The sequence below is a fragment of the Nerophis lumbriciformis genome, linkage group LG25 (assembly GCF_033978685.3).
Source record: "Nerophis lumbriciformis linkage group LG25, RoL_Nlum_v2.1, whole genome shotgun sequence".
NCBI classification, from domain to species: domain Eukaryota; kingdom Metazoa; phylum Chordata; class Actinopteri; order Syngnathiformes; family Syngnathidae; genus Nerophis; species Nerophis lumbriciformis.
Window position 1 is genome coordinate 29,951,707 of NC_084572.2, and position 27,821 is coordinate 29,979,527.

General features: G+C 37.8%; 1 protein-coding gene across 1 annotated transcript in view; it reads left to right on the plus strand.

Annotated features, from left to right (window-relative positions):
* LOC133621797 (protein ELFN1-like) overlaps positions 1–27,821 on the plus strand; it is a 234,990-nt gene that overhangs the window by 129,537 nt on the left and 77,632 nt on the right. The window contains exon 5 of the mRNA XM_061984158.2: positions 16,283–16,355. The gene's annotated coding sequence lies outside the window, so the exon portion shown is untranslated. The remainder of the gene's footprint in view (positions 1–16,282; positions 16,356–27,821) is intronic.

Here is a 27,821-nt window from a genome sequence, read left to right on the forward strand (position 1 = left end):
GATCGGAAACGAGACCAAGACGACCCACCAAATCAGATTTTTCTGCCCTCAAGTGACAGATATCTGATTTTTGGGGGAATCTGATCTTTTCAAATGTGACTTCAGTCTAAACGCAATGCGACCTGTATGTGACCTTTTAATCAGCTTTGGGCGAACTACGTCATTTGTGTGTTTTCATCACAACATCCAGTTTCGGTGAGCAAAATCTATTTAAGGCGACCAATTTTTCGGTGCATCACTTGTCAATAGTGCGCAAATAATAGGATATATGTAATATATGAATATATATTTTGACTCTGAAGAAATAGTTGAAAGACCGGAAATGACGCTATGACGCATTTGCTTACATGAAAAATAAAGCTAAAGTAGCTCCACGCTGATGTCCGTGTCTCCTCTACTTAACAGCCATTAAAATATTAGAATACTCACAAATATATTACACCAGGGGTCCCCAAACTACGGATACGGCCCGCCAGCGTCCAAAATCCGGCCTGCGGAAAGTCCCAAGTTAAATTTTTTTTTTTTTTGTATTATTATTTTTTTAATCTGTCCTTTCTAATCCATTTTCTACCGCTTGTTACTCTCGGTGTCTCCTAGCCACTCAGGTAAATCATAGTGTCTAAAAATGCATTTTCCCATTGATAATGACATCATCGGCAAGTGTGCGTGCTCTTTCAGTCAATTAGTGCGCGAGGAATATATATATATATATATATATATATATATATATATATATATATATATATATATACAGGTAAAAGCCAATAAATTAGAATATTTTGAAAAACTTGATTTATTTCAGTAATTGCATTCAAAAGGTGTAACTTGTACATTATATTCATTCATTGCACACAGACTGATGCATTCAAATGTTTATTTCATTTAATTTTGATGATTTGAAGTGGCAACAAATGAAAATCCAAAATTCCGTGTGTCACAAAATTAGAATATTACTTAAGGCTAATACAAAAAAGGGATTTTTAGAAATGTTGGCCAACTGAAAAGTATGAAAATGAAAAATATGAGCATGTACAATACTCAATACTTGGTTGGAGCTCCTTTTGCCTCAATTACTGCGTTAATGCGGCGTGGCATGGAGTCGATGAGTTTCTGGCACTGCTCAGGTGTTATGAGAGCCCAGGTTGCTCTGATAGTGGCCTTCAACTCTTCTGCGTTTTTGGGTCTGGCATTCTGCATCTTCCTTTTCACAATACCCCACAGATTTTCTATGGGGCTAAGGTCAGGGGAGTTGGCGGGCCAATTTAGAACAGAAATACCATGGTCCGTAAACCAGGCACGGGTAGATTTTGCGCTGTGTGCAGGCGCCAAGTCCTGTTGGAACTTGAAATCTCCATCTCCATAGAGCAGGTCAGCAGCAGGAAGCATGAAGTGCTCTAAAACTTGCTGGTAGACGGCTGCGTTGACCCTGGATCTCAGGAAACAGAGTGGACCGACACCAGCAGATGACATGGCACCCCAAACCATCACCAAACCATGCAAATTTTGCATTTCCTTTGGAAATCGAGGTCCCAGAGTCTGGAGGAAGACAGGAGAGGCACAGGATCCACGTTGCCTGAAGTCTAGTGTAAAGTTTCCACCATCAGTGATGGTTTGGGGTGCCATGTCATCTGCTGGTGTCGGTCCACTCTGTTTCCTGAGATCCAGGGTCAACGCAGCCGTCTACCAGCAAGTTTTAGAGCACTTCATGCTTCCTGCTGCTGACCTGCTCTATGGAGATGGAGATTTCAAGTTCCAACAGGACTTGGCGCCTGCACACAGCGCAAAATCTACCCGTGCCTGGTTTACGGACCATGGTATTTCTGTTCTAAATTGGCCCGCCAACTCCCCTGACCTTAGCCCCATAGAAAATCTGTGGGGTATTGTGAAAAGGAAGATGCAGAATGCCAGACCCAAAAACGCAGAAGAGTTGAAGGCCACTATCAGAGCAACCTGGGCTCTCATAACACCTGAGCAGTGCCAGAAACTCATCGACTCCATGCCACGCCGCATTAACGCAGTAATTGAGGCAAAAGGAGCTCCAACCAAGTATTGAGTATTGTACATGCTCATATTTTTCATTTTCATACTTTTCAGTTGGCCAACATTTCTAAAAATCCCTTTTTTGTATTAGCCTTAAGTAATATTCTAATTTTGTGACACACGGAATTTTGGATTTTCATTTGTTGCCACTTCAAATCATCAAAATTAAATGAAATAAACCTTTGAATGCATCAGTCTGTGTGCAATGAATAAATATAATGTACAAGTTACACCTTTTGAATGCAATTACTGAAATAAATCAAGTTTTTCAAAATATTCTAATTTACTGGCTTTTACCTGTATATATATTATATATATATATATCCATCCATCCATTTTTTTACCGCTTATTCCCTTCGGGGTCGCGGGGGGCGCTGGAGCCTATCTCAGCTACAATCGAGCGGAAGGCGGGATACACCCTGGACAAGTCGCCCTCTCATCGCAGGGCCAACACAGATAGACAGACAACATTCACACTCACACTAGGGCCAATTTAGTGTTGCCAATCAACCTATCCCCAGGTGCATGTCTTTGGAGGTGTGTATATATATATATATATATATATATATATATATATATATATATATATATATATATATATATATATACTATATTGCCAAATGATATACTATACATATACTATTTACTATATCCAAATGATGAGAATCAGGTGTCCTAATCACTTGGCCCGGTGTATCAAATCAAGCACTTAGGCATGGAGACTGTTTCTACAAACATTTGTGAAAGAATGGGCCACTCTCAGTGATTTCCATCATAGGATGCCACTTGTGCAAGAAATCCAGTCGTGAAGTTTCCTCGCTCCTAAATATTCCAAAGTCAACTTTATTATAAGAAAAGTGAAGAGTTTGGGAACAACAGCAACTCAGCCACCAAGTGGTAGGCCACGTAAACTGACAGAGAGGGGTCAGCGGATGCTGAAGCGCGTAGTGCAAAGACTTTCTGCACAGTCAGTTGCTACAAAGCTCCAAACTTCATGTGATCTTCCAATTAGCCCACGTACAGTACGCAGAGAGCATCATGGAATGGGTTTCCATGGCCGAACAGCTTCATCTAAGTCATACATCACCAAGTCCAATGCAAAGCGTGGGATGCAGTGGTGTAAAGCATGTCGCTACTGGACTCTAGAGCAGTGGAGACACGCTATCTGGACTGATGAGTCACACTTTTCCATCTGGCAATCTGATGTACCAGTCTGGGTTTGGAGGTTGCCAGGAGAATGCTACATTTCGAACTGCATTGTGCCGAGGAGGAATTATGGTGTGGGGTTGTTTTTCAGGAGTTGGGCTTGGCCCCTTTGTTCCAGTGAAAGGAACTTTGAATGCTCCAGGATACCACAACATTTTAAACAATTCCATGGTATGGCACTTCAAATTCATATGTGAGTAAAGGCAGGTGGCCAAATACTTTTGGCAATATATATACAGTATAGGCCAAAGGTATGGACACACCTAACAACACAACTGATGGTCCCAACCCCATTGATAAAGCAAGAAATTCCACTAATCAACCCTGATAAGGCACAAATGTGAAGTTGACTTGAGTTGAGTTTGTGTTCATTTGGAACATGCAAGCATACAACATGATACAGAACAATTTCCAGTTTCTCTATTCGACATGTTCGAAAAGGAGTAGGAATAAGCAGAGCTTACTTAATCCTACCCCTTTTTCCTTTATATAGCAGTTGCTAAAACTTTTGTTCACTTCCTGTTCTCAATTTATTCACAGTATACTCCATAAGTAATCACAATACAAATAAATAAATAATAATCAGTGAAGTTAGTTATGTTTCATATGGTGAGGTAAGTAAGTGAAAACCATTTCAGGTGACTCCCTCTTGAAGCTCATCGAGAGAATGCCAAAGGTGTGCAAAGCAGTAATCAGAGCAAAGGGTGGCTATTTTGAAGAAACTAGAAAATACACTTTTTTTTCCAGTTATATCACTTTTTTTGTTAAGTACATAACTCCACATGTGTTCATTCATAGTTTTGATGCCATTGAATGAGAAGATGTGTCCAAACTTTTGGCCTGTAGAACATTATATATATATATATATATATATATATATATATATATATATATATATACATACACAAAATACAGCCCGGCCTAATACAGACTTTTGTTTATTTAAATTGTTTTAACCCAATGCGGCCCCCGATTAAAAAAGTTTGTAGACCCCTGTATTACACCATATACATCCATTCATACATTATATTACTTTCATTTACTTTTACATAAAAAACACAAATTTTTAAGGTGTTGCAACTTTTACTTTATTTTGTAATAGTAGCGACTTCCTCCCGGTCAACTTCCTTTGTTTTCACTTTATCGAAATGCGCATGCAAGTGACGTCGAGGCCACATTGGGGCCTGTCCGTCTGATGAAAATCACATTTTACTTGCAGTGTAAACAGTCAAGCCTTGGGAAAAAAAAATCACATCTCAATAAAAAAATCAGAGTTGGGCCACCTGCAGTGGAAACGAGAGATGTCTGATAATGGCTTTTTTGCCGATATACGATATTCCGATATTGTCCAACTCTTAATTACCGTTTCCGATGTCAACCGATACCGATATATACAGTCGTGGAATTAACAAATTATTATGCCTAATTTTGTCGTGATGCCCCGCTGGATGCATTAAAGGGGAACATTATCACAATTTCAGAATGGTTAAAATCATTAAAAATCAGTTCCCAGTGGCTTATTATATTTTTCGAAGTTTTTTTCAAAATTTTACCCATCACGCAATATCCCTAAAAAAAGCTTCAAAGTGCCTGATTTTAACCATCGTTATAAACACCTGTCCATTTTCCTGTGACGTCACATAGTGAAGCCAACACAAACAAACATGGCGGAAAGAACAGCAAGATATAGCGACATTAGCTCGGATTCAGACTCGGATTTCAGCGGCTTAAGCGATTCAACAGATTACGCATGTATTGAAACGGATGGTTGTAGTGTGGAGGCAGGTAGCAAAAACGAAATTGAAGAAGAAACTGAAGCTATTGAGCCATATCGGTTTGAATCGTATGCATGCGAAACCGACGAAAACGACACGACAGCCAGCGACACGGGAGAAAGCGAGGACGAATTTGGCGATCGCCTTCTAACCAACGATTGGTATGTGTTTGTTTGGCATTAAAGGAAACTAACAACTATGAACTAGGTTTACAGCATATGAAATACATTTGGCAACAACATGCACTTTGAAAGTGCAGACAGCCCAATTTTCATCAATTAATATATTCTGTAGACATACCCTCATCCGCGCTCTTTTCCTGAAAGCTGATCTGTCCAGTTTTGGAGTTGATGTCAGCAGGCCAGGGAAGCTAGGGTCGATAGGGGGTTTAGCTCGCTCGTCTGCGGGAACAAACTGCCGCCATTGCTTGCCGTGCTACCGAGGTCCTTTGTCCCTGAATTGCTCACACACTCCGGCAGATTCCATGGGGGTCTGGCGGCAGATTTCTTTGACTTTATCGTTGGAAATGCATCTGCTTTGAGTGTCGCAGGATATCCACACATTCTTGCCATCTCTGTCGTAGCATAGCTTTCGTCGGTAAAGTGTGCGGAACAAACGTCCAATTTTTTGCCACTTTCGCATCTTTGGGAACACTGGTGCAACTTGAATCCGTCCCTGTTCGTGTTGTTACACCCTCCGACAACACAGCGACGAGGCATGATGTCTCCAAGGTACGGAAAACAGTCGAAAAAAACGGAAAATAACAGAGCTGATTTGACTCGGTGTTTGAGAAAATGGCGGATTGCTTCCCGATGTGACGCCACGTTGTGACGTCATCGCTCCTAGAGCGAATATTAGAAAGGCGTTTAATTCGCCAAAATTCACCCATTTAGAGTTCGGAAATCGGTTAAAAAAAAAAAAGGTCTTTTTTCTGCAACATCAAGGTATATATTGACGCTAACATAGGTCTGGTGATAATGTTTCCCTTTAAACAATGTAACAAGGTTTTCCAAAATAAATCAACTCAAGTTATGGAAAAAAATGCCAACATCAATCAATCAATCAATCAATGTTTATTTATATAGCCCTAAATCACAAGTGTCTCAAGGGGCTGCACAAGCCACAACGACATCCTCGGTACAGAGCCCACATAAGGGCATAAACATAAACATGGCACTGCCATATTAATTATTGAAGTCACAAAGTGCATTATTTTTTTTTAACATGCCTCAAAACATGGAGGTTGAGGTGGGCGTGGTTGGGGGGGCGGGGTTTTGGGTAGCGAAGGGTTTATATTGCAGTGTCCCGGAAGAGTTAGTGCTGCAAGGGGTTCTGGGTATTTGTTCTGTTGTGTTACGGTGCGGATGTTCTCCCGAAATGTGTTTGTCATTCTTGTTTGGTGTGGGTTCACAGTGTGGCGCATATTTGTAACAGTGTTAAAGTTGTTTATACGGCTACCCTCAGTGTGACCTGAATGGCTGTTCACTTGTGTGTGTGAAAAGCCGTAGATATTATGTGATTGGGCCGGCACGCAAAGGCAGTGTCTTTAAGGCACGCCCCCAATATTGTTGTCTGGGTGGAAATCGGGAGAAATTCGGGAGAATGGTTGCCCCGGGAGATTTTCGGGAGGGGCACTGAAATTTGGGAGTCTCCCGGGAGGGTTGGCAAGTATGACTGGGAGACGCAACTGCTTTGTACTTCTCCCTACGTCCGTGTACCACTCCGTACAGCGGCGTTTTAAAAAGTCATACATTTTACTTTTTGAAACCAATACCGATAATTTCCGATATTACCTTTTAAAGCATTTATCGGCCGATAATATCGGCAGTCCGATATTATCGGACATCTTTAGTGGAAACGTGCAGTCAAGTTTTTCACTTGCCATGTATTTGCTCAGATGTGACACAGTTGTCCCCTAAAGCTGTGCACCAAGTTTCACGGTGATCGAGTAAAACACCTTTAAGGCACAGAGTGGTAGTTTTTGCGACGAAATGCCAGGTCAATACGACTCACGGCGTTTTGATAAGAGCGCCACCCTGTGGTGTATATGTCACAAAAATAATAGCACGGGCAACACTGCAAGGGTGCATGTTTTGACACATTTTCAGCCCTTTTGTGTGCAGTACATAGAGTATTTATACTGTATCATGTTCTGCTCTGTCAGGCTTTCACCAACAACTCTAGAAATAGTGTGTTGCTTCCCAGTAGCTCATTTGTCATAATATTTAGCTTGTCTTTTATTAATCGGATGAGCATATAACTATTGAGATAAAGCTTTTAAAGTGAAGTACATACGTGTTTCTACTTCAAACGACCTAAAAGGACCGCTGGTGTTGTCTCGTAAAAAAAGAGCTGGCTTATGAAGTCAATATAATGCTGTTGTCTTTTATTAGGAGATTAAAGGGCTGGTGTTTGTCCAGCCAGTGTACAACGTGGGCTGGCTTGTGGCGCAGAGGACACCGGGGACATTCCCCCGCCGCTTTGACTTCCATTTAATGTCACGGCGAGGAACAACAACATTTTTCTCTGCTCTGATCCCAAATCCCTCTGCTAATTATGCTCTTGTTTTATTAAACCAAAACATTTAGGATTATAACTCCTGCCTTGTAAAACGCTGATTACAGATGATCTATTTTGTTTGCGTAAGCTGGCGTCCACCCCTGTAGCGCTGCGCACAAAGGGCCGAAGTCCGACTGACTTGAAATTTCTCGCACGGTTTAACACGATACAATCACAGGTGTGTCGAATTTGTGCAAAATGGGCTGGAAAATTGTCTGAATACAATAAAAATCTTACATAGCATGTTGTCATGTGTACATCCACTACTACTGACCTAGTAATTACCAGTAGGGATGTTACCACCAAGGCTCTAGGCTGCCGATACCGATCATTCATGAGTGGGATCGTCCGATACCATTACCGATTACTGATCACATGTATTAACTGCACATTTCTATTTATTTATGGTGAGTGCTATAAACAGTGTAACAATATCAGCACAATATTACAACTAGTTCCTAATTCACTTGTATTACATGCAAGTGTCTGATCAAAACAAAGTCAATAGTACACAATAACTAAACAAAAGTTAAAAGTACTATTTACGACTCCAGGGTTTCCCCCACTGTAATTAGTCGTGGCACCCCGCCATGGCAAAATAAAAGCGGCCACTCCTTGAAAATTAGGGTTTTTTACATTTTTTACAATTTTAGTAATTTATTGTTTAAACTGTTTTATATGTATGTGTGTGTGTGTGTGTGTGTGTGTGTGTGTGTGTGTGTGTGTGTGTGTGTGTGTGTGTGTGTGTGTGTGTGTGTGTGTGTGTGTGTGTGTGTGTGTATATATATATATATATGTATGTATGTATGTATGTATGTATGTATGTATGTATGTATGTATATATGTATGCATATGTATATATATGCAGGTAAGTATGTATATATGCATATATATATTTGTGTACATGTATGCATATATATGCATATATATGCATACATGCATATATATGCATATATATGCATACATGCATATATATGCATACATATATATATATATGTATATATGCATGTATGCATATATATATATGTACGTGTATGTATATATGTATATATATTTTTATGTATACATATTTATGTGGTTATGTGTATATATATATAAATATGCATATATATATACATATATGCATATATATGCATATATATGCATATATATATATATGCATATATATGCATACATGCATATATATGCATACATATATATGTATATATATGCATGTATGCATATATATATGCATATATATATGTACGTGTATGTATATATGTATATATATATTTATGTATGTGTATGTATGTATATATACGTACGTATATATACGTACATATATATATGTATGTATATATGTATCTATACATATATAAATGCACGTAATGCAGTATTTATATGTGTATATGTGCATAAATGTATATATGTCTATATATGTGTATGTATGTATATGTATATATGTCATATATATATATATATATATATATATATATATATATATATATATATATAGCTCGGTTGGTAGAGCGGCCGTGCCAGCAACTTGAGGGTTCCAGGTTCGATCCCCGCTTCGCAAGACACTTTACCCACCTTCTCCCAGTGTCACCCACACTGGTTTAAATGTAACTCAGATATTGGGTTTCACTATGTAAAAGCACTTTGAGTCACGAGAGAAAAGCGCTAAATAAATATAATTCACTTCACTCCACAGAGATGGCAGCGCCACCAACCGAGAGCCAGACAGGGGGCGTGACGCTAACATGGAGCTAGCAAAGTGTGGCGTCTCGTCTTCTGCTCACACTTATTACTCAAACTAAAACGAATAAAAACGAGAACAACATTCCCCCCCTCCGCCGCCTCTCCTCTCGCGCTCTCCCGAGGATCACGTCATGACTCAGGCCGCCACATTGTCCGATTTATGAGACGGTTGATCTTCATAAAATCCCTTCTGGCGTGCTTGCGTCGGCGCCGCCGTCATAAAGATGAACTTTTTAATAAGCTCGCAGCCGCACGGCGTTGACGGGCTGTTTGAAGAGCTTCACCGTCAGAAAAACATCATAACTTTTCCTAATCACACCAACAATGGCTGCTGTTCTACCCCGAAGCTGCACATGCTCGATGCTAGCGCCGTGAAATTGAGAACGCATCTGTCATTAACTTTTTATTTGCACCTGTGCTGTGAAATTGCTTCTTTTTCTGCTTTCTTTGTTTGCAGCCTTCTGACTTAAATCTCCGCTTTTTGGCTTTTTACCTCCACCAGAACGTTTTGTACGACAAAACCCAAAGCCAGTGAAGTCGGCACGTTGTGTAAATGGTAAATAAAAACAGAATACAATAATTTGCAAATCCTTTTCAACTTATATTCAATTGAATAGACTGCAAAGACAAGATCTTTAATGTTCCAACTGAGAAACTTCATTTTTTTTTTTGCAAATAATCATTAACTTAGAATTTAATGACAGCAACACATTGCAAAAAAGGGGCATTTTTACCACTGTGTTACGTGGCCTTTCCTTTAAACAACACTTAGTAAACGTTTGGGAACTGAGGAGACCAATTTTTAAAGCTTTTCAGGTGGAATTCTTTCCCATTCTTGCTTGATGTACAGCTTAAGTTGTTCAACAGTCCGGGGGTCTCCGTTGTGGTATTTTAGGCTTCATAATGCGTCACACATTTTCAATGGGAGACAGGTCTGGACTACAGGCAGGCCAGTCTAGTACCCGCACTCTTTTACTACGAAGCCACGCTGTTGTAACACGTGGCTTGGCATTGTCTTGCTGAAATAAGCAGGGGCGTCCATGATGACGTTGCTTGGATGGCAACATATGTTGCTCCAAAACCATTCTAACTCGTAAATAAACGTTAGCAAAAGTCAGCTAACAATAGAGCCAATGAGAGTCGCTATATTCCGCCTATAAAACATTTCACAAACATCCAAAACCCTCCATCATGGTTTTATTTACACCCTGTAAGTATATATGTAATGTAGTAACAAGCACATTGATAATGTGACAAACCACTCGGAAACGTTTTTGTGTGTCTGTATGCGGAGAACAACTATGGACCAAACTGGACTTACTACACAAGCAATGCCAAACTATTAATCGATTTAAACTATTATACAAACATGGGGTCTGGTTCAAATATAGAGATGAGGGTCTTTAATTTGACCTGCTGCTGTACTCTGTCTCAAAGTGTTAACATGTGCTCAATGTTTCCTTACCATTATTGCTGTTGTCTATTACCATTGTTGGTATATTCATTATTCCTACATTGTTGATACAAATTATTGTTACAGTGTAATAATTATTGTTACCTGTGGTAATGCCACTATGATACAACATCTGTATTATAATCCTTGAACAAAGTAAGAGTGAAACTCATGTGAATAATCACTGAATGGAGAACTGGGGGTGGGATTAAATAAATTATCTTCTTCCCACTCCCTTTCAGGCAAAACTGGACAATCATGCATTACATACTATACATTACCTTTTGCACTATATTAATTTATATTATTATGTGTTGTCAACTCTGTACTTTTTTATGTCATTGCCTGAAATAAATGAAGAAAAAAAATAGGTTGCTCATTTTAAGTTTACGGTGGGGTATTAATTTTACAGACACATCATAACGTTGCCTATTTCTTTCAACAACACACAACACTCCAAATTATGTTGGAAGCCACGCTGTTGTAACACATGCAGAATGTGGCTTGGCATTGTCTTGCTGAAATAAGCAGGGGCGTCCATGAAAAAGACGTTGCTTGGATGGAACCTCTCTGTGTGCAATGTTTACTTTCCACCCACAATCGGAATGCTTCTGTATATATGTATATAGCATAATATGTATTTCCTGTAAATAACACATTGAACATAAATCGTTCTCAGGACTGGACTGTGCACCTTACCTCCTTTTGCACTATTTTTCTTTTTCTTTTCTTCCTATGTTTTGCATATTTTGTAGACTGGTACTGGAGTTGTATTTAATCTCATTGTACCTGTATATAGTGACAATAAAAGGCATTCTATTCTATTCTATTACATATGTTGCTCCAAAACCTGCATGTACCTTTCAGCTTTAATGGTGCCTTCACAGATGTGTAAGTTACCCATGCACTTTATACACTATATACTTGACACTATGTACATGACTATGCACATGTTGACTCCAAGAGTGTGCAAAACAGAATGAGAAAATGTATATACACTATAACCACATATAAATATATACACACTATAACCACATATAAATATATATACACTATAACCATATATATATATATATATATATATATATATATATATATATATATATACACTATAACCACATATAAATATATACACTATAACCACATATAAATATATACACACTATAACCACATATAAATATATATACACTATGACCACAAAAAAAAATACATACATACAAAATACATATATATATATATATATATATATATATATATATATATATATATATATATATATATGTATGTATGTATATATATATATATATATATATATATATATATATATATATATATGTATGTGTGGGAAAAAATCACAAGACTACTTCATCTCTACAGGCCTGTTTCATGAGGGGTTCCCTCAATCATCAGGAGATTTTAATGGGAGCATTCACATACCATGGTTTATATAGGGCACAGAGTGGGTGGGTACAGGCTGGCGTAGGGGCGTGGTGATTGGCTCATGTGTTACCTAGGAGGTGTTTCCGTCTGTGGCGGCATGCTGATATAATTTCGCTGCGCTTGTTGAGGGATGACAGGTCTGGACGGTATATAATAAACAGTTTCTCTTTCAAGCATAGGTTGCATCTTTTATTACCACTATTGTAAGGTGTGCTGGATGCAAGAATTTGCCATGTTATTGAATATTCAACATTATTGTCTTTGAGGTCCCAAATGTGTTTGCTGAGTTCTGTGGTATTCCGCAGGTTTTGGTTCCTGAAAGAAGCCTTGTGATTGTTCCATCTGGTTTTAAACTCTCCCTCGGTTAATCCTACATATGTGTCGGATGTGTTAATATCCTTGCGTGTTACCTTAGATTGGTAAACAACTGACGTTTGTAAGCACCCCCCGTTGAGAGGGCAATCAGGTTTCTTGCGGCAGTTGCAGCCTTTGTTGGTTTTGGGGTCGCTCTGTCCGGGGGCCGACGGCTCATTTGCAATTGTTTTGTTGTGGTTTGAGATGATTTGTCGTATATTGTTCATACAGCTGTAGCTCAATTTAATGTTGTTCTTGTTGAATACTTTTCTTAGAGTGTTGCCTTTGGGGAAGTGTTTGTCAATCAGACTGAGGAATTTGTGGCCAATGTAACTTGAGACGTTTTTGCTGTATGGGGGGTTGTACCAGATGATGTTTCGTTTTCTGTTCTTTTTTGGTTGGTTTCCTGGCGTGGGTTCATAGGTGAGGGTGAAATTGTATCCGCTTTCATCAAGGGCTTTTTGGTACGGGGGGGTTGCTAGGTCAAATTCAGCTTTGCTAGATGACAGCATTGATAGCCTTTTATTAATTCCGGTAGGTATTCTTTTCGTGGTGGTGGGTGGGTGGTTGCTGTCATGGTGCACGTATTGGAGTGTTGTGTTGGATTTCGTGAATGGTTGGTAGCTGTTATTTCTCAGGTTGAAAGTGACATCGAGGAAGTTGACGGTTTGCTTGTTGGCTTCAATCGTGATCCGTAGGCCGTTCTCTTTGAAAATTTGGCATATGCGCTTCTTGGTATTCTCGCTGATCCTTGGCGAGGCGCGGCACACTGCCAGTCCGTCATCACGGTAAATACCAAGGTTCAGGTTGAGGCTAGCAAGCTGGGAGAGGAGGAAGCTCCCAACGAGTTCACACGTTTCTGCTCCGTCAAAACTTCCCATAGTGACGTCAAATGTTGAGTTGTTCTTTTTTTGCCATGGTGTGCTGTTGTGGATGAGTATGGAGTTTTTTGCATGGATGATGATGTTTCTTTCGTTGCCTGTGATTGAGTCGTAGTCTGAGGCGAAGTCTAGTGCTTGAGTCAGTAGGTCTTGTGTGATGGAAGGGTAAAATTCATCGATATCGAAGGAGATAAAGTTGTGCTGTTGTTTGTCTTGGATGTTGTTGAACCATTTGATTACTGCTGCTGTATTTCTCCATTGGTTGAGTGGTGTTTTGTCCTTGATTTTTGTGTTGACTCTGTCCAGGATTATTTTGCTGATTTTTCCTATTTTATATATATATTATATTATATATATATTATATTATATATATATATATATATAATATATTATATTATATCGGACTGCCGATAATATCGGCAGTCCGATATTATCGGACATCTCTAGTCTTAAGTGTATACCTGTTGATAAACGCAGAAATCTAGTTTATTTTATTGATCTTGGTGATTGCTTTTAATGCCATGTTTTCACCCGAGAGAGTGTTGTCCAATATAAATCAAATCAAATCAAATCAACTTACAACCTTGGTAAATGACCTTGTCTTTGCTGGTGATTATGGCATCACCTGCTTTAACCGAAAAGCCCGGGGATTTACCTAGGTTGTGCTTGGACCCAAATAGGATGGACTCAACACTGCAAAAACTGAAATCTAAGTAAGTTTAAATATCTCAAATAATGGTGATATTTGCTTATTTTCTGTCTGATAAGATAATTCTTCTCACTAAGCAGATTTTATGTTAGTGTTTTATTTGTTTTAAGGGTTTTGGTCCTAAATGATCTTAGTAAGATATTACAGCTTGTAGCTGAGATTTGATGACCTATATTGAGTAAAACATGCAAGAAACTAGAATATCAACTGATGCAAAGCTGTGTCATCAACACTCACAAGTACAAAACTACTTTTTTAAAGTAATAATTTCTTACTTCAAGCATGAAAAAAAAAATCATGATGTCGAGCGCATATCATTATGTCAAGATAATGGCACTAGCATTTACTTAATTTAAGAATATTTTTCAACATATTGAGCAGAGGTCTTTTTTTTTTTTTCTACCAAGAAAAGTGCACTTGTTATTAGTGAGAATATACTTATTTTAAGTAGGGATGTCCGATAATGGCTTTTTGCCGATATCCGATATTCCGATATTGTCCAACTCTTTAATTACCGATACCGATATCAACCGATATATACAGTCGTGGAATTAACACATTATTATGCCTAATTTGGACAACCAGGTATGGTGAAGATAAGGTACTTTTTTTTTTTTAATTAATAAAATAAAATAAGATAAATAAATTAAAAACATTTTCTTTAATAAAAAAGAAAGTAAAACAATATAAAAACAGTTACATAGAAACTAGTAATTAATGAAAATGAGTAAAATGAACTGTCAAAGGTTAGTACTATTAGTGCAGTGTTTTTCAACCTTTTTTCAGCCAAGGCACATTTTTTGCGGTGAAAAAATGCGGAGGCACACCACCAGCGGGAATCATTAAAAAACAAAAAACAGTTGACAGTAAAAAGTTGCTGTCGCAATTGTTGGATATGACTTTAAACCATAACCAAGAATGCATCACTATAGCTCTTGTCTCAAAGTAGGTGTACTGTCACCACCTGTCACATCACACCCTGACATATTTTGAGGTTTTTGCTGTTTTCCTGTGTGTAGTGTTTTAGTTCTTGTCTTGCGCTCCTATTTTGGTGGCTTTTTCTCTTTTTTTTTGGTATTTTCCTGTATTTTCATGTCTTCCTTTGAGCGATATTTCCCGCATCTACTTTGTTTTAGCAAACAAGAATATTTCAGTTGTTTTCACCCTTCTTTGTGGGGACATTGTTGATTGTCATGTCATGTTCGGATGTACATTGCCTTTGCTTCACAGTAAGTATTTGCTGTCGTCCAGCATTCTGTTTTTGTTTACTTTGTAGCCAGTTCAGTGCATAGCCTTCCCTACGCTTTAATGCTTTTTCTTAGGGGCACTCACCTTTTGTTTATATTGACAGCACAGACACTCAACAACAACACATCATTTTCAGACTATAATTACTGGTTTGCAAATAATATTTTTAACCCAAATAGGTGAAACACACCTATTTGTGCACACCGTGGCACAGTGGTTGAAAAACGCTGTATTAGTGGACCTGCAGCACGCACAATCATGTGTGCTTACGGACTGTATCCCTTGCAGACTGTATTGATATATATTGATATATAATGTAGGAACCAGAATATTAATAACAGAAAGAAACAACCCCTTTGTGTGAATGAGTGTGAATGAGTGTAAATGGGGAGGAAGGTTTTTTGGGTTGGTGCACTAATTGTAAGTGTATCTTGTGTTTTTTATGTTGATTTAATAAAAAACAAAAAAACAAAAAACGATGCCGATAATAAAAAAAACCATACCGATAATTTCCGATATTACATTTTAACGCATTTATCGGCCGATAAAATCGGCAGGCCGATATTATCGGACATCTCTAATTTTAAGGTATTTTTGGGTTCATTGAGGTTAGCTAATTTTACTTGTTTTGCAAGGTCTTGACAAGCCGAATATTCTTGTTCTATTGGCAGATAATTTTGCTTAGTTTAAATAAAATACCCCTAATTTTTCTTGTTTTTGAACACTGACTTTTTGCAGTGAATACGTTGGGATCACAATGAAATGACCAAGAGTGGACCGCTCTTACTTAGCGCGGCCTTTCGAAATAAGCCAAATGTAAATTTACCGTGCGTGTTCTTCTACTGATTGCTATTGTTTCTGCTTGATGTGCTTGCAGAGCGCCGCCGACTGAACAAAGAAGGCGCCGCGAGCAGATGCGAGGAAAGCCTCCGCTGTGAAATATCATCCAGGTAATTTGAATCGACAGGTCCGGGAGCACAGATCAGCATGAGGAAGCGAGCACGAGACTAAATAAAATCACGTCGACTGGAGGGGGGCGGGGGGGGGCACAGTGAAGCTGGAGCGACGCCATTGTGATCAAAGCGTAACAGGTGGAGTTTAATTGAAATTGGCCTTTTAACTAAGGCGTCTGAATTACAATGACGCTAAGAGCAGCTTAGCACGTCTTACGCTATTTAAACCCTCGCTTGGCGTCGTGACAAATAACGACTTTGAAATAAGTTGTGACGTGAGCCGCTCTTAGCGACGCTAACACGCTAACATCATGGTAATGGCGGACGGTCTAAGCTAGCATCTTCAGTAGAGTTGCAGTGTTTTAAGTACTGTCTTGTTAAACTGGGCTTCCCAAAACTGTTGCTAGTCCTTACCAGTGTTGGGTTAATTACTGAAAACCAGTAACTAGTTACAGTTACTAGTTACTTTATTTCCAAAGTAACTCAGTTACTAACTCAGTTACTTACACCAAAAGTAATGCGTTACTGTGAAAAGTAACTATTTAGTTACTTCTATTTTATTTTTATTTTTATTTTTTTAAAGCCCCCTTTAATGCCCTTATAGCCTTCATTTCAGTACTGTTATTGCACTGGAGAATAATACAATGTGTTGATCAACTTGACATGCATTTGCATCACTGAACTCTGCTAAGCAATGTGCTCTACATACAACACACAAAGACAAAGATATGTTTCAAAGGGCCAATTTGTTTCAGACCAGAACAAATTGACCAAACTATTTTAAATAGCTGCAACATAACATACATAAGTAACAAACAGCATAATAACAACATAGCTGTAAACCAAGGAAGGCACACACTACATACTCAAAGCCTAACCAGGCGTTTTTTTCTCACAAGGAATTCTGAAATAAAATCATGTCTGAAGCCCAGAACACTCTACACATTTCCCCAGTTTTAGTTTAGAGAAAAGGAAAGATTGGCCTGGCCCACTAGCATCCCTCTTTATGTTTGTGAATTTTATAGTCTTTACATTTAGAGTGATGTGATAACCAAACACTCTAGAAGTCTAGAATGAAAGAGTATACAAGAGAATTGACAGAGTGTGTGTACCTTCAGTGCTGAATGATGAGCAGAGGCAGAGTTTGGAGTGTTTTCTTTAGCTCGCTTTCCATGTTTATGTACTCACTGTCCACTGTGTCCAGGTACGTGGAAAATGATTTCCGTGCCATTTGCTGTTTGATGCCCGATATCATGCTAATTAGCTGCCTGAAAGCGGGTGACTCCACTGTAGAAATAGCCTGCATGTCTACTAGCATATACGCTGCAATGGCTCTATCAATTTGTCCTGGCTAGCAATCCCTCGGTTAAAATCCAGCCGCTGTTGCTTAGATGGTGTTGGAGGTGAAGTGTCTCTCTCTTTACTAGCTTCGTCGAAGCATGTTGCTTTTGTAGCTGTTTCAGCATATTTGAATTGCTGTTTTGGGCAGTAGATAGGATTGTTGATCCAATACACAACTTACATTGAACTAAAATTTTCTTTTCTTTGTGCTCGACAATGTCTCTCGTTACAGTAGCCTGTTACAAAAATATTGTTGCACTCTTATTATCCGTCATTGGTAACAACTTTACTTGTCACACTATGTTTTACAGTGCGTTGTTTAGCTTGTTAGCCGAGTATGTTGTTAGTGTGTTACGACCATGTGTTGTCACTATAGGTTGTTTTGAGTTAGGTTGCACCGTTAATACAATGTTACAGTGCGCTTTTACTGCGTGATTGTTCCAGTAGGTTGTTACATGCATGATTTTACGGTCAGAAGTTACAGGTGGGGTGTTTTCAATGTGCTCTGACAATAGGCGATCACAGAGTTGTATTGTCACAGCACAAGTCTGTGGGTTGTGAGATGCGATTTGGTTCTTGTGTACTGTTACCCTGTGCTGGGTTACTACTTTGTCCATGTGTATCATGCAGTATGATGTTATTAGTGTATTTTATTACTGTTTGCTGTTACAGTATGGTCAGTTATTATTTAGTTTTGCTGTTACCATAGGTTAGTGTTACGGCAGTTTGTTGCACTGTGCAAGTCTGTTAACAGTTTATTTTTTACTGTGTATTGTTACATTAGGTTGTTAGTTTCTTACAGTATGCTGTTACACTAGGTTTTTAGTTGATTACAGTATGTTGTTACAGTATGCTGTTACACTAGGTTTTTAGTTTCTTACAGTATGTTGTTAAAGTATGCTGTTACACTAGGTTTTTAGTCTTTTACAGTATGTTGTTTCAGTATGCTGTTACAGTTGGTTGTTACTGTTTCTTACAGTAAGTCGTTACAGTAGGTTGTTAGTTTCTTACTGTATATTGTCACAGTATGTCGCCAGAGTTTCTTATAGTACGTTACAGTATGATGTTACAGGAGGTTGTTACACCATGTTAGTTTATTACAGTCTGTTACAGAATTTTTTTGCTGTATGTTGTTACAATAGCTTGTTAACAGTTGCCTGATACAGAAGTATTTTGCAGTATGTTACAGTAGCTTGTTACAGAAGTTTTTTGCTGTATGTTGTTACAGTAGCTTGTTACAGAAGTTTTTTACTGTATGTTTTTACAGTAGCTTGTTACGGTCGGCTCTTACAGAAGTTTTTTGGAGTATATTGTTACAGTAGCTTGTAGCACTCGGCTGTTACAACAGTTTTTTTGCAGTATGTTGTTACATTAGCTTGTTACAGAAGTTTTTTGCTGTATGTTGTTACAGTAGCTAGTTACAGAAGTTTTTTACTGTATGTTGTTACAGTAGCTTGTTACGGTCAGCTCTTACAGAAGTTTTTTGGAGTATATTGTTACAGTAGCTTGTAACACTCGGCTGTTACAGAAGTTTTTTTGCTGTATGCTGTTACAGTAGCTTGTAACACTCGGCTGTTACAAACGTTTTTTTTGCTGTATGTTGTTACAGCAGCTTGTTACAGAAGTTTTTTGCTGTATGTTGTTACAGTAGCTTGTTACGGTCGGCTCTTACAGAAGTTTTTTGGACTACATTGTTACAGTAGCTTGTAACACTCGGCTGTTACAAAAGTTTTTTTTTTGCTGTATGCCGTTACAGTAGCTTGTTACAGAAGTTTTTTGCTGTATGTTGTTACAGTAGCTTGTTATGGTCGGCTCTTACAGACGTTTTTTGGAGTATATTGTTACAGTAGCTTGTAACACTCGGCTGTTACAGATGTTTTTTTTGCTGTATGTTGTTACAGCAGCTTGTTACAGAAGTTTTTTGCTGTATGTTGTTACAGTAGCTTGTTACGGTCGGCTCTTACAGACGTTTTTTGGACTACATTGTTACAGTAGCTTGTAACACTCGGCTGTTACAAAATTTTTTTTTTTTTGCTGTATGCCGTTACAGTAGCTTGTTACAGAAGTTTTTTGCTATATGTTGTTACAGTAGCTTGTTAAGTCGGGTTTTACAGACGTTTTTTTTGAGTATATTGTTACAGTAGCTTGTAACACTCGGCTGTTACGAACGTTTTTTTTGCTGTATGTTGTTACAGTAGCTTGTTACTTTCGGCTCTTACAGAAGTTTTTTGGAGTATATTGTTACAGTAGCTTGTAGCACTCGGCTGTTACAACAGTTTTTTTGCAGTATGTTGTTACATTAGCTTGTTACAGAAGTTTTTTGCTGTATGTTGTTACAGTAGCTAGTTACAGAAGTTTTTTACTGTATGTTGTTACAGTAGCTTGTTACGGTCGGCTCTTACAGAAGTTTTTTGGAGTATATTGTTACAGTAGCTTGTAACACTCGGCTGTTACAGAAGTTTTTTTGCTGTATGCTGTTACAGTAGCTTGTAACACTCGGCTGTTACAAACGTTTTTTTTGCTGTATGTTGTTACAGCAGCTTGTTACAGAAGTTTTTTGCTGTATGTTGTTACAGTAGCTTGTTACGGTCTGCTCTTACAGAAGTTTTTTGGACTACATTGTTACAGTACCTTGTAACACTCGGCTGTTACAAAAGTTTTTTTTTTTGCTGTATGCCGTTACAGTAGCTTGTTACAGAAGTTTTTTGCTGTATGTTGTTACAGTAGCTTGTTATGGTCGGCTCTTACAGACGTTTTTTGGAGTATATTGTTACAGTAGCTTGTAACACTCGGCTGTTACAGACGTTTTTTTTGCTGTATGTTGTTACAGCAGCTTGTTACAGAAGTTTTTTGCTGTATGTTGTTACAGTAGCTTGTTACGGTCGGCTCTTACAGACGTTTTTTGGACTACATTGTTACAGTAGCTTGTAACACTCGGCTGTTACAATTTTTTTTTTTTTTTTGCTGTATGCCGTTACAGTAGCTTGTTACAGAAGTTTTTTGCTATATGTTGTTACAATAGCTTGTTAAGTCGGGTTTTACAGACGTTTTTTTGGAGTATATTGTTACAGTAGCTTGTAACACTCGGCTGTTACGAACGTTTTTTTTGCTGTATGTTGTTACAGTAGCTTGTTACAGAAGTTTTTTGCTATATGTTGTTACAGTAGCTTGTTAAGTCGGGTTTTACAGACGTTTTTTTTGAGTATATTGTTACAGTAGCTTGTAACACTCGGCTGTTACGAACGTTTTTTTTGCTGTATGTTGTTACAGTAGCTTGTTACTTTCGGCTCTTACAGAAGTTTTTTGGAGTATATTGTTACAGTAGCTTGTAGCACTCGGCTGTTACAACAGTTTTTTTGCAGTATGTTGTTACATTAGCTTGTTACAGAAGTTTTTTGCTGTATGTTGTTACAGTAGCTAGTTACAGAAGTTTTTTACTGTATGTTGTTACAGTAGCTTGTTACGGTCGGCTCTTACAGAAGTTTTTTGGAGTATATTGTTACAGTAGCTTGTAACACTCGGCTGTTACAGAAGTTTTTTTGCTGTATGCTGTTACAGTAGCTTGTAACACTCGGCTGTTACAAACGTTTTTTTTGCTGTATGTTGTTACAGCAGCTTGTTACAGAAGTTTTTTGCTGTATGTTGTTACAGTAGCTTGTTACGGTCTGCTCTTACAGAAGTTTTTTGGACTACATTGTTACAGTACCTTGTAACACTCGGCTGTTACAAAAGTTTTTTTTTTTGCTGTATGCCGTTACAGTAGCTTGTTACAGAAGTTTTTTGCTGTATGTTGTTACAGTAGCTTGTTATGGTCGGCTCTTACAGACGTTTTTTGGAGTATATTGTTACAGTAGCTTGTAACACTCGGCTGTTACAGACGTTTTTTTTGCTGTATGTTGTTACAGCAGCTTGTTACAGAAGTTTTTTGCTGTATGTTGTTACAGTAGCTTGTTACGGTCGGCTCTTACAGACGTTTTTTGGACTACATTGTTACAGTAGCTTGTAACACTCGGCTGTTACAATTTTTTTTTTTTTTTTGCTGTATGCCGTTACAGTAGCTTGTTACAGAAGTTTTTTGCTATATGTTGTTACAATAGCTTGTTAAGTCGGGTTTTACAGACGTTTTTTTGGAGTATATTGTTACAGTAGCTTGTAACACTCGGCTGTTACGAACGTTTTTTTTGCTGTATGTTGTTACAGTAGCTTGTTACTTTCGGCTCTTACAGAAGTTTTTTGGAGTATATTGTTACAGTAGCTGGTAACACTCGGCTGTTACAAACGTTTTTTTTGCAGTATGTTGTTTACAGTAGCTTGTTACAGACGTTTTTTGCTGTATGTTGTTACAGTAGCTTGTTACGGTCGGCTCTTACAGAAGTTTTTTGAAGTATATTGTTACAGTAGCTTGTAACACTCGGCTGTTACAAAAGTTTTTTTGCTGTATGTTGTTACAGTAGCTTGTTACGGAAGTTTTTTGTTGTATGTTGTTACAGTAGCTTGTTACGGTCGGCTCTTACAGAAATTTTTTGGAGTCTATTGTTACAGTAGCTTGTAACACTCGGCTGTTACAAAAGTTTTTTTGCAGTATGTTGTTAAAGTAGCTTGTAACGGTCGGCCCTTACAGAAGTTTTTTGGAGTATATTGTTACAGTAGCTTGTAACACTCGGCTGTTACAAAAGTTATTTTTTTCTGTATGCCGTTACAGTAGCTTGTTACAGAAGTTTTTTGCTGTATGTTGTTACAGTAGCTTGTTACGGTCGGCTCTTACAGAAGTTTTTTGGAGTACATTGTTACAGTAGCTTGTAACCCTCGGCTGTTACAAAAGTTTTTTTTTCTGTATGCCGTTACAGTAGCTTGTTACAGAAGTTTTTTGCTATATGTTGTTACAGTAGCTTGTTAAGTCGGGTTTTACAGACGTTTTTTTGGAGTATATTGTTACAGTAGCTTGTAACATTCGGCTGTTACGAACGTTTTTTTTGCTGTATGTTGTTACAGTAGCTTGTTACTTTTGGCTCTTACAGATGTTTTTTGGAGTATATTGTTACAGTAGCTGGTAACACTCGGCTGTTACAAACGTTTTTTTGCAGTATGTTGTTTACAGTAGCTTGTTACAGAATTTTTTTTGCTGTATGTTGTTACAGTAGCTTGTTACGGTCGGCTCTTACAGAAGTTTTTTGAAGTATATTGTTACAGTAGCTTGTAACACTCGGCTGTTACAAAAGTTTTTTTGCTGTATGTTGTTACAGTAGCTTGTTACGGAAGTTTTTTGTTGTATGTTGTTACAGTAGCTTGTTACGGTCGGCTCTTACAGAAATTTTTTGGAGTCTATTGTTACAGTAGCTTGTAACACTCGGCTGTTACAAAAGTTTTTTTGCAGTATGTTGTTAAAGTAGCTTGTAACGGTCGGCCCTTACAGAAGTTTTTTGGAGTATATTGTTACAGTAGCTTGTAACACTCGGCTGTTACAAAAGTTATTTTTTTCTGTATGCCGTTACAGTAGCTTGTTACAGAAGTTTTTTGCTGTATGTTGTTACAGTAGCTTGTTACGGTCGGCTCTTACAGAAGTTTTTTGGAGTACATTGTTACAGTAGCTTGTAACCCTCGGCTGTTACAAAAGTTTTTTTTTTCTGTATGCCGTTACAGTAGCTTGTTACAGAAGTTTTTTGCTATATGTTGTTACAGTAGCTTGTTAAGTCGGGTTTTACAGACGTTTTTTTGGAGTATATTGTTACAGTAGCTTGTAACATTCGGCTGTTACGAACGTTTTTTTTGCTGTATGTTGTTACAGTAGCTTGTTACTTTTGGCTCTTACAGATGTTTTTTGGAGTATATTGTTACAGTAGCTGGTAACACTCGGCTGTTACAAACGTTTTTTTGCAGTATGTTGTTTACAGTAGCTTGTTACAGAATTTTTTTTGCTGTATGTTGTTACAGTAGCTTGTTACGGTCGGCTCTTACAGAAGCTTTTTGGAGTATATTGTTACAGTAGCTTGTAACACTTGGCTTGTACAAAAGTTTTTTTGCAGTATGTTGTTACAGTAGCTTGTTACAAAAGTTTTTTTTTTGCAGTATGTTGTTACAGTAGCTTGTTACAAAAGTTTTTTTTTGCAGTATGTTGTTACAGTAGCTTGTTTTAGGCGGCTGTCGTCACAGTAGGTTTCCGCTGTGTGCTGTTGTCGTTGCATTACGAGTTCAGGCATTAGCCGTGAGATCCGCCATTAAAAAACAGTAAGAGACTCATTTGGCAACAAAATGACAACTTAAACTCGAAGTGAAACAAAAGAAGATGCGGAGTGCAGCTGCTGACTCTGTGTGTGTGTGTGTGTGTGTGTGTGTGTGTGTGTGTGTGTGTGTGTGTGTGTGTGTGTGTGTGTGTGTGTGTGTGTGTGTGTGTGTTGTCCTTATTTAGGCGTCTCATTTACAGTAAACAGATGAGTTAGAAATTCTGTTTATGTGGCATCATGGGGGGGTTGACATTGGGGGCGCGTGGGAAAGAGCAAAAGAAGAGGAGGAACATCTTCCTGCTCACAATGATCTATTTATCAATTCCCCATCCTATTTCTCTCCTCCTCCTTTCTTCTCCTCCTCCTTCCTCGCTGACCTACTTGCTCATCCTCCTCACAGCACTTTCAATTCAACTTAACACTTTTTTCTTTTTTTTTTTGGAGTTTGTTTGTTGTTTTTGTTCTTTTCTCGCTGCTGCAGCTGCATCGTCCCTCCGCTCGGTTTTCCCTCCCTCGTTTAATTTACTTTAGATTGCTTATCTTCCCGCGGAACAAATAAGATACAGTGGAGACAATTGGCATTCTCGTTATATTGTTTGTTTCCTAGTGGAAGAACGGGAGCGTGTGGATAATAAAGGAATAATAATAGTGGAGCATTCTGCTGCTGTCTCCTAATTAATATGGAAATTTGGGGTCGAGCATAAATGCTCAGCAGATGACTGGAGGAAGCATAGTGCATGCTCACTCGCTGCAGGGCATGTAGATTCATCACATAAGTATATTTCTACAAAAAGTACAAATATGTATATTACGGACGCAGAGCTGAATTGTGTGGGAGTGTTAATGTCGACTGCCAGTCAGAGATGGAATCAAAAAGTCACAGTTTCATGTGACAGCGAGTACGTGGATGCAAAGCGCTGCACTGGGACTGAGAGCGCGGCCGTGTGAGCTGACAGCATCTGACAGCGTGATGCAACAAACATGTCGACAGTTTGTCACCCGACATTTGCGGCAGATACTTTTACACGTAGCCTATTTCCGCGTATGGTGGCCCCAGGATGTTGCGCATTCAAGTGCAGAGAGCATCAGGCGTGGGTTAGGGTTTAAGAAAACATAGTATGATTTGCCTATAAAACGGTTATAAGTACACCTCTGCATAACGTTGTATCCTTATTGACATTAAAGAAAACTTATACTGAAAAGTGAAATTAAATCAACTTAATGAATAACAATACATTTAATTTGATCAGCTACAATAACTCAGGAGCACAATATATAAAAGACAAAAATGAATGAAACAATTTGTGCAGATTTTTTTTTTTTTTTTTTTTTTTTTTATGAATAAAAATTAGGACTAGGAGGCCAGCCCTAACCTTTTAGAAAAGGTCTGAGTTAAAGCCTTTATTAATTTTTTGTACAGGTCATTTTTATAGTAATAACATAAAATAAAAATATTTTAGAATATTTTGTTGACATGTGTTTATTGTAATATATGTATATAATATATATATATATATATAGATATAGATATATAAATATATATATATATATATATATATATATATATATATATATATATAGATATAGATATAGATATATAAATATATATACCGTATTTTTCGGAGTATAAGTCGCACCGGAGTATAAGTCGCACCTGCCGAAAATGCATAATAAAGAAGGAAAAAAACATATATAAATCGCAATGGAGCCCGGCCAAACTATGAAAAAAACTGCGACTTATAGTCCGAAAAATACGGTATATAGATATGTACATATATAAATACACACATTTATATGTGTATTTATATATGTACATATCTATATACATATATTCATATATATATTCATGCATGTATATATATATTTATATATGTATGTGTGTATATGTGTGTATATATATATATATATATATATATATATATATATATATATATATATATATATATATATATATATATATATACATATACATATATATATATATATATATATATATATATATGCATGTATATATGTATATTTATATATATGTATATTTATGCATGTATATATGTATATTTATATATATGTAAATATGTATACATGTTTATATGTGTGTTCTATATATACACATGTGTATATATGTATGTATATATATGTGTGTATATGTATGTGTAAATATATATATATATATATATATATATATATATATATATATATATATATATATTACAACATTTGTATACAATTAGATAACATATGTTTATTAATATTTACATATTTTGTATAATATGACTTTGAAATTTTAGCATTATAATTTTTCATGTAAAAATATAATTCACAAATTTGTATTATTTTTTACAGAACAATTTAACAATTTTTCAAACTGGTTAATTAAATCTATTTGCTGTTTCCTGAACAGAAAAAAACTACTATACGAATGTTTTTTTGTTTGTTTTTAATCACGACAATTTAAAACAATTTTAGGAGTTGTCTTTTTGTATATGACAGGTGTTATAATAAATGTGTCAAGCATTGTGTATACTGTAGTAATATAAACAATACAAAGAAATTGCTAACTGGATTAAGGCAGACCATACGACTCGTTGCTGTTTAGCACGTGAGCGAGTACATCTGATGGTTGCCTTCAGTCCTCGAAGCTGCTTCTTCTTCTTCTTCTTGAGCCTGCTTTGACACCCTGAACGCTTGCCGCAGAAATACTGGCTTGCTTGCCCAAAAGACGCGTAAGAAAAGCTTGCAGGAGCCTTCAAAGCTCACAGCCTATGCTGGCTAATGCCTTGAAGAATTACATAACCCCCTGGTATTCATATGTCACTTCGTCTGCATGTGGAAACATACGCTCGCTAATGATGGTCCGTCAGCCGCGGTGTCGGCAGGTAGCCCGGCTGGCACTGGGGCCGATGTCAGACTGATTGGATTAGCATACATCAAGATCTTATCGCAGTGTGAGGCTGACCTATCGGTGGCGGCGGTGCATTAATACGAGTCAAAGCCTGGGACGCGGACATGATTATCCACGTATGACAAGCAGATGAATGTCGTCTGATTATGAGCTGGCCGACTTCATTTAGCAGTAAAGGTGACGGTTACAGTAGCTGTTGGTAATGATAGGAAGGAGGGCACAGGTGTGTCGGGTAAGGGTGGCTGCAGGGCAGGACTATTCAACTACATAATGAAGAGGGCCACAGTTTCAAGAGCCCAAGGGCTTGATTGATTGAAACTTTTTTTAGTAGATTGCACAGTACAGTACATATTCCGTACAATTGACCACTAAATGGTAACACCCGAATAAGTTTTTCAACTTGTTTAAGTCGGGGTCTGGACATGGAACTGTGGATGTTTCGTCAGAAAGTGCTTCAATCAATCAATCAATCAAAGATTATTTATACAACCCCTAAATCACGAGTGTCTCAAAGGGCTGCACAAGCCTCAAGAAATAAACTCAACCCGATGGGATTACAATGAGAAACCTTGGAGAGGACCGCAGATGTGGAGACCCCCCATCCCGGGTGACCGGTGGAATGGACGTGTAGTGGATCTCGATCAGGGGTCACCAACCTTTTTGAAACCAAGAGCTACTTCTTGGGTACTGATTAATGCGAATGGCTACCAGTTTCCATCCATCCATTTTCTACCGCTTATTCCCTTTGGGGTCGCTGGAGCCTATCTCAGCTACAATCGGGCGGAAGGCGGGGTACACCCTGGACAAGTCGCCACCTCATCGCAGGGGCTACCAGTTTGATACACACTTAAATAAATTGCCAGAAATATCCAATTTGCTCAATTTACCTTTAACTCTATGTTATTATTAATAATTAATGATATTTATCTTTGTGGAAACACTGATCATCTTAATGATTTCTCACAATAAATATATATAGAAACAGATAAATATCAATAG